This window comes from Gopherus evgoodei, chromosome 3 (assembly GCF_007399415.2).
Source record: "Gopherus evgoodei ecotype Sinaloan lineage chromosome 3, rGopEvg1_v1.p, whole genome shotgun sequence".
NCBI classification, from domain to species: Eukaryota; Metazoa; Chordata; order Testudines; family Testudinidae; genus Gopherus; species Gopherus evgoodei.
In genome coordinates, this window is record NC_044324.1 from 81,624,044 (window position 1) to 81,631,208 (window position 7,165).

Genomic DNA, 7,165 nt, shown 5'->3' on the forward strand with positions numbered 1-7,165 from the left:
GCAGATATCCACTGCACCTCACTTTTTCTTCATATTAAACATAAAACATATGAGCATGTAAACCCTACAGTTTGATTGGAATTGCATGCTCACCAGAGGTTCCTTTCTGGCATCACGCTTGGTCATGATGCTGTCCTGTGACCAGCTGGACTGCTCCAGGGTTAAAAATAGCTCCTGGCTCCCAGGGAGAAAGGATACCCTGCTTGCCTGTCTCCCATTTTTCTCCTACTCCTCTTCCTCATCCAAAATGTCCTCCTCGTTGTTGCCTGAGGTGGTCCAGGACTCAGACTCCTGGGAGATGTCCTCACTGTATTTGGGGGTAGTGGTGGGATAGCTGCCAAGAACTACAGCTCTACAGCTCATTGTAGAAGCAGAATGTCTGTGGTCCAGAACCAGAATGACTGTTCGCCTCCCTTGTCTTCTGGCACACCTGCTGAAGTTCTTTGATTTTCACTTGGCACTGCTGCATGTCCCTTCTGTACTCCTTCTCCCCTATGTCTTGTGTGATCTTTGCATAGATGTCTACGTTTCTAAATCTGGATTGGAACTGCACCTGCACTGACTCTTTTCTCCGCAGACCACTAAGATCCACCACCTCTTGTGTACTCCAGGCTGGAGCACGTTTGGGGCATTGAGTCACCATGACCAGCTGGGCTGGCAAGCCCTCCATGCTGATCAAACAGGAAATGGGAATTCAAGAGTGCCTGCGGGGTTAACAGGGGAGGTGCTGTTTCCTGTACCTGGCTGCTCTGCAATGGAGTTGAAAACAATGACCAGAGCGGAACATTATGGGATGCCTCCTGAAGGCCAATTCAGTCAGCTTACAAAACACTGCATTACACTGCCTCTCTGTTGACCCATTGACATTGAATTAAGTGCTATGCCTCTCACAGAGGTGGAGTAATTAATTCAAACATAACAGGCGAATTGGGTCAGAAGATGGGACCTGGTAGTGTAGACACATACATTATTAGGCTGACATAAGGCGGATTCCTTTGACCTAAGTTTGTAATTTGGCCCAGCCACAATGTTTTGCTACTTTAGATCTACAGGCCTCCAACAGCTCATACCAAAGGGCACAATGATGACAGAAGGACATCCTGAATTATACTGATAACTTAATAGGTACAAGGTTGTCAGTGTGTGAATATATCTCCTTTCCCCTTCCAGAATATAATAGAGGGAAAGTGACTGGGTTTACCAGAAGGAAATTATGATCATTGAAAAGAAAATCATACATCTGGAATAGATAACTAATGTCTGCATGTGTGTATTTATGGTTTATTTTTTATATATTTGAGCAAGATTCAGTTCATACACTACAATAATTTTGAAACTAAGCTACCTTAAATTTCTCACTTTAATATAATCTGACATACAAATCTTGTTATATAGTTCTTTTAATGTTATTCAGGATGTTCTACATTATTAGATCTTGACCAAGAAATATTTATGTAAAATGGCTCTGTGCCAATAAAATGCCATATAATAAAAATACACGATGAACAGTTTAAAGGGTGTCTGTATTTAATGGTGAATAAAACACTGGCTGTTCCCTTCTACAGCCAAGTTGCTGTCTAGCTTGAGGTGCTAAATAACACAGAGTGAGTTTAGTGGTCTCAGCTAGAATTGAAATTAAAGACCAAAGAGAACTTCCATGTGGAAGGAGTTTTGCAACAGGAGATGGCAGTTTAGCACATGAATGAAACACTGAGAAGAGTGGGCCTACTACTGAATATATAAAATGACCATGACACCATAATTTCGGGTGAGACGGTGAACATACTTAACTCTCATTTTAATACCATTGGGAGTTGAAAGTGCTAAGCATTTCTTAGACAAGCCCCCCCTCCATAGATTGGGCTGATAAAAAGGGCATTTCTGAATCCTCAATGACTACTTCACTGTCCTCATCCAAATTAACAATGAACAAAATTCGACATCCTGCAAACTTTCTGGCTCAACTATTAAATAAGTCATCTTTGAAGTCAGTATGGGACTCCTCAGGTAAGTAACAATTACTCACTGGCATAAGATTTTTCAGGATAAAGTTCTTAAGTTCCATATTTTTCAGCCTAGCAAAAAGTGATCTTCCACAATTGGGAAGGCTTTATGTATTTTGCCACCCCAAGCATGGCAGGCAGTTTTCAGTGGCATGCCTGCGGGAGGTCCGCCAGTCCCGCGCCTTTGGCATACCCACCGCTGAATTACTGCCTAGGCTGCGGGACCAGCCGACCTCCAGCAGGCAAGCTGCCGAAGGCAGCCTGACTGCCGCCCTCATGGCGACCATCAGGCTGCCCCCCCATGGCTTCCCACCCCAGCCAGGGGCTTGGAGCACTGGTGCCTGGAGCCGCCCCTGTCCACAATGACGAGAAGAGACAAAGACAGAGAGATCATTTCTGCCCTTACAGCTTGATCCACATAGTACTGTTGAAGTCAATAACAGTCTTTCCAGTTACTTCAATAGGCTTTGGATCAGATCCTTCCACAGCAATTCTCTAAGATAAGTGTGGATTGAATCCCACAAGAATCCTAAATATTATCTTAATGTTAGATTGTGTGGTATTGTTGAAGGCGTGAGATCTGAAGAAATATGGGAAGATAATGCTTACATACTTTGTATACATTTTCTGTAAATATACAAAATGTAAGCTTTCCATTTTATATATATTTCTTGTGGATTATGAATCCTTTAAACATAATTAATATTTCCAGTTTGTTATGGTGTTAATACAGTGCCACTTTGCCAATTCATCTTGTTTCATAATTATTTGGAGAATTTATTTTTTAACCTGTTTAAGTGGTTGAGCAAAGCGAGGTCCGACACTCAACTTAATTACACTTCTCTGTATGTTTATCTGAACTTGAGGATGCTTGTGTGTCTGGCAATTGTTTAACTGCTGTGGGATGGATGCTTACCCAGCAGGGGATTGTAGAGGAAGAAGAGAAGGCTGCATTTCCTACTGGGCTGCCTCCCCAAAGCATACTGGATGATAGGCTGGAGGGAAGAGAAGAGAGAGGACTCAAGCTGTCTGCCTATCCCTTCCAATTCCAGGGTAAGAAAGGTAGTTTTGGGGTCCTGGGATGGGAGGGAAAAAGGAAGACGGTAGGGATGGGGGATGTGAAATCTATGGCACAGGGGAAAGAATGGGGAACCGTGGCACAGGGATGGAGGAGGAAATGTGTGGATACACAAAGCCCCTGGCATGGGAGATAGGAGGAATGGGGGACCTGGTATGGGGAGGGAGAAGACGTATTGGGGGATACATGCCTCAGCTTTAACTAGGTTTATAATTAATGCCAGCAATTAACACAAACTTAACTACTTACATATTTGTGTATAGTGTTTTCTCTTCACAGGACTTTTTCACGTCACCATCCCAATCAATTTTACTCCCGTCCAAATTTCTTTGGCCCTTTCCCGTCCTTGCTCAATTTATCTTCAGCCATCTAAGAAGGGATGATATCAAAGGACACCTGAAGGATTTCTATTATTTCTGTGGAGTCTGTTAGCTAGGACTGACATTGCCCATTCTCTTCTAAAGGAAAATTCCCAAGTCTTCCAGCCTCAGCTTCATCAGATAAATTCTCAAATTCTGAAGGCAGCAAGCTAAGATTCCGAACCCCTGGACATTGAACCTGAAAAGCCATTTGCAGTTAAAAAGTTGGATAACACACAGCACTTGGCCTCCATGAGTGTGTGATGCATTAGTGTTATATTTTCTATTTTTAACAGGTGTTTATCTGTTATAATATGGAGCTCTTCCTCAATGCAAAATTTCCCCCATAGCACTTGACAGGACACTTAATCAGTGACTTAGCTGTAAGTGTATTGTTTTATACTTCCAAAATATTTTAAAAACAAATCTGGGGCCTGATCCTGCAAACTTTTACTCATACCAGTAATCTCATGAAACTCAGAGCAATTACTTTCATGATGAAGTGTCTGCAAGAACAGGTTCCCAGGTTGTAGGGGAGCTGCAGAAGTTTTAATTAACTCAAACAAAATCATTTGCATAATACTTATTGAGAGAAAGATTCGATAGCTATCTCAAGGGAGAGAAGACTCGTAGTGGTTGTAGCTGAGATTTCTGAGATTTCAGAGCCACTTAATAAAGGTTTATTTTATATAGTAAATAATTATAGACTTTTGACCACCTCACCGGCCCTCTTCATGCCAATCCATCTTCTTGCATTTTATTCTTACTCTCCAAACTCCCAAGTAGCTTCAAACAGCCACCATCCTGTTGTTTTAAAAATCACTTACCAGACAAATGCTGCTTCTTTTTCTCCTGCATAGGAAATTTCACACAACATTACTCCAACACCTATCTGTCTAACTCTCCAAATTTTAACAACATGCCCTGACTTTTCGGTTTCCCTACTGAGTCTTGGGCTTTTTTGGCAGAATGGATGGGGTCAATCACTGAGAATCCCTCCTATTGTTTTCCTGCCAATCAGATTGTTCTCCAGCCTCAGCCCCTCCCTTTTCTCCAAAAAGACAGCCTTTGAGGGGAAACACTGGTAAAGGTAGTCTATTAGAGTACAATAGTGCTGCTACTTGCTCAGTGCCACTTAATGGGGCTCAGGAGAAGCTGAGCAGAAAACTACTGCTGCTGAAGAAGAGAAACTGGGAGACAGGAGTTTCTACAGTATTTTGCAGAGAGAGGGATGGATGCACTGAGAGGAAGAATTAGTGGATTGATGCCTTGTGTGCTAGGAAGTAATTGATGGGTTTGGTGGGAATCAGTGGAGGTGTACACATGTGTGTTTTGGGGGTAGCCAGGGCTGGTGCAAGGATGTTTCATGCCCTAGGCGAAACTTCCACCTTGTGCTCCCCTTCCCCATGGCAGCTCACCCCTCTGCCCTGAGGCATCCCCCTTGCGGCAGCTTCCCACCCCCTACCCTCCACCCTGAGGCACGACTTTCCTAGTGAATTTGTTCTTACAGTTAGGAAGTTTTTCCTGATATTTAATCTAAATCTGCTATGCTATAGCTTGAAACTATTGCCTCTTGTCCTTCCCTCCGTGGCAAGAGAAAACAATTTTTCTCCATCTTTTTTTATGGCAACCTTTCAAGTATTTGAAGACCGCTACCATATATTCCTCTTAATCTCCTCTTTTCCATACTAAACATAACCAGTTCTGTCAGCCTTTTCTGATATGGCTTGCATTCCATCCCTTTCATTATCTTTGTCACTTGCCTCTGGATCCTTTCCAGTTTCTCTACATCCAAAATTGGACACAATAGTCCAACTGAGGCCTAATCAGCACTGAGTAGAGTGGTACTGTTACCTTCTCTGACTTGCATACTATGCCTTTCTTAATGCAACCCAAAACTGCATTTACTTTTTTTTTTTTTTTTTTGCAACTGCATTGTACTGTTGACTCATGTTGTGGTTGTGATCCATTACAACTCCCAGATCCTTCTCAGCAATGCTGCTGCCAAGTCAGTTATCCCCCATTCAGTATTTGTGAATTTGGTTTCCACCCTGCGCCCCCCCAGTGTTATACCTTACATTTGTCTTTTTTTTTAATTTCATTTTTGTCTGTAGCCCAGTTGTGACGTTATGGATATATCTGGCACCAAATATTGTGCAAAGAGGGTCATATAGGGTGTCTAAGACCAGATTATGGGTGGCTGGTTAAAATTATGGTGTCTATATGTAGGTATCACGTTATAATTGAAGTTCTGAGTAATGGCTCTATACTGTCTGTATTTTAAATTTTAAACTCGCCAGATAAGTTGGTGTTAGCTCTGACTAGCCTGCCTGATGGCCCATTAAGGACTATCAGCTACACAATTAACCCATTGAGAGAAGGCAGATCTGCCTTGTAACTCAGCAAAGTATGCGGGGACTTGCCCATATGACTCCAGACTCCATTTTGCTGTAACTTTCCACAGTAAGGACAAAGAGGTTGTTACACCTGGAAAAGTCTATAAAAGGCTGATGCTTCTTCTCCATCTGGTCTTCAGTCCTGCTTCTTACTTCTGGAGGGACTTTGCTACAGACTGAAGCTCTGAACAAAGGACTGAATGACCCATCCAAGCTGTGGATGTACTCCAGAGACTTGATTTGAACCTGCAATTTACTCCATCACTGCTACAAACCTGGACTAAGATCTTTGCCATTGCTGTATATAATAGATTCTATTTATCCAATTCTAGCTCTCATCTCTATCTTTTTCCTTTTAAGAATAAACCTTTAGATTTTAGATTCTAAAGGATTGGCAACAGCATGTTTTGTGGGTAAGATCTGATGTGTATATTGACCTGGGTCTGGGGCTTGATTCTTCGGGATCAAGAGAATCGTTTTCTTCTATTGGGGTGTTGGTTTTCATAACCATTCATCCCCAGGACGAGTGGGACTGGTGGTGATACTGGGAGACTGGAGTGTCTAAGGAAATTGCTTGTGTGACTTGTGGTTAGCCAGTGGGGTGAAACCAGGGTCCTCTTTGGCTGGCTGGTTTGGTTTGCCTTAGAGGTGGAAAACCCCAGCCTTGGGCTGTTATTGCCCTGTCTGAGCAATTGGTCCTGAATTGGCACTCTCAGTTGGGTCCTGCCAGAACCGAATTGTCACACCAGTTATCCTGTTTATCAAAATTCTTTAGCTTCTTCGCATATTAGCTCTATCTTCCGATGGCAACTGTCCATCACTGTCAGAAAAAGGGTTAAAAGCAGCCCTAGGGAGGCTGCTCTGGAGGCAGGCAATTAGAAAGGGGAAGAGAGGAGTAGCCAATCATGGCCTGGCAGGCTCATCTAAGAAGGGTTGCAGGGCAGAGAAGAGTTGAGTGACTCCCTGGAACTTGAGAAGGGAGGAGGACTGGCTGACTTGCAGACAGAGGGCAGCAAACACCCTGGACCAAGCAGTGCTACAGGCAGAGACACAGAGAGCTAAAGGCAGCTCCTGGCAGGCTGCAGGGATCTGCAGACTGAGGGCAAAGGCAAAGAGGGTGATGGAGCCACTGAAGGAAATGCCTAGACAGTGGACTGCAGTTTGCCACTGGAGGGAGTGGCTGGACAGTAGACTGCGGGTCCCCTTGGAAGTGGGGACATGGAATGTAGCACAGCTGGAGGGCAATCTCACTGAAGAGGATGCTTTGGTCTTAGGAGTAACATGGGTTCAGGAACAGAGGTGACAGCAGGTGAGATACCACCGGAAGAG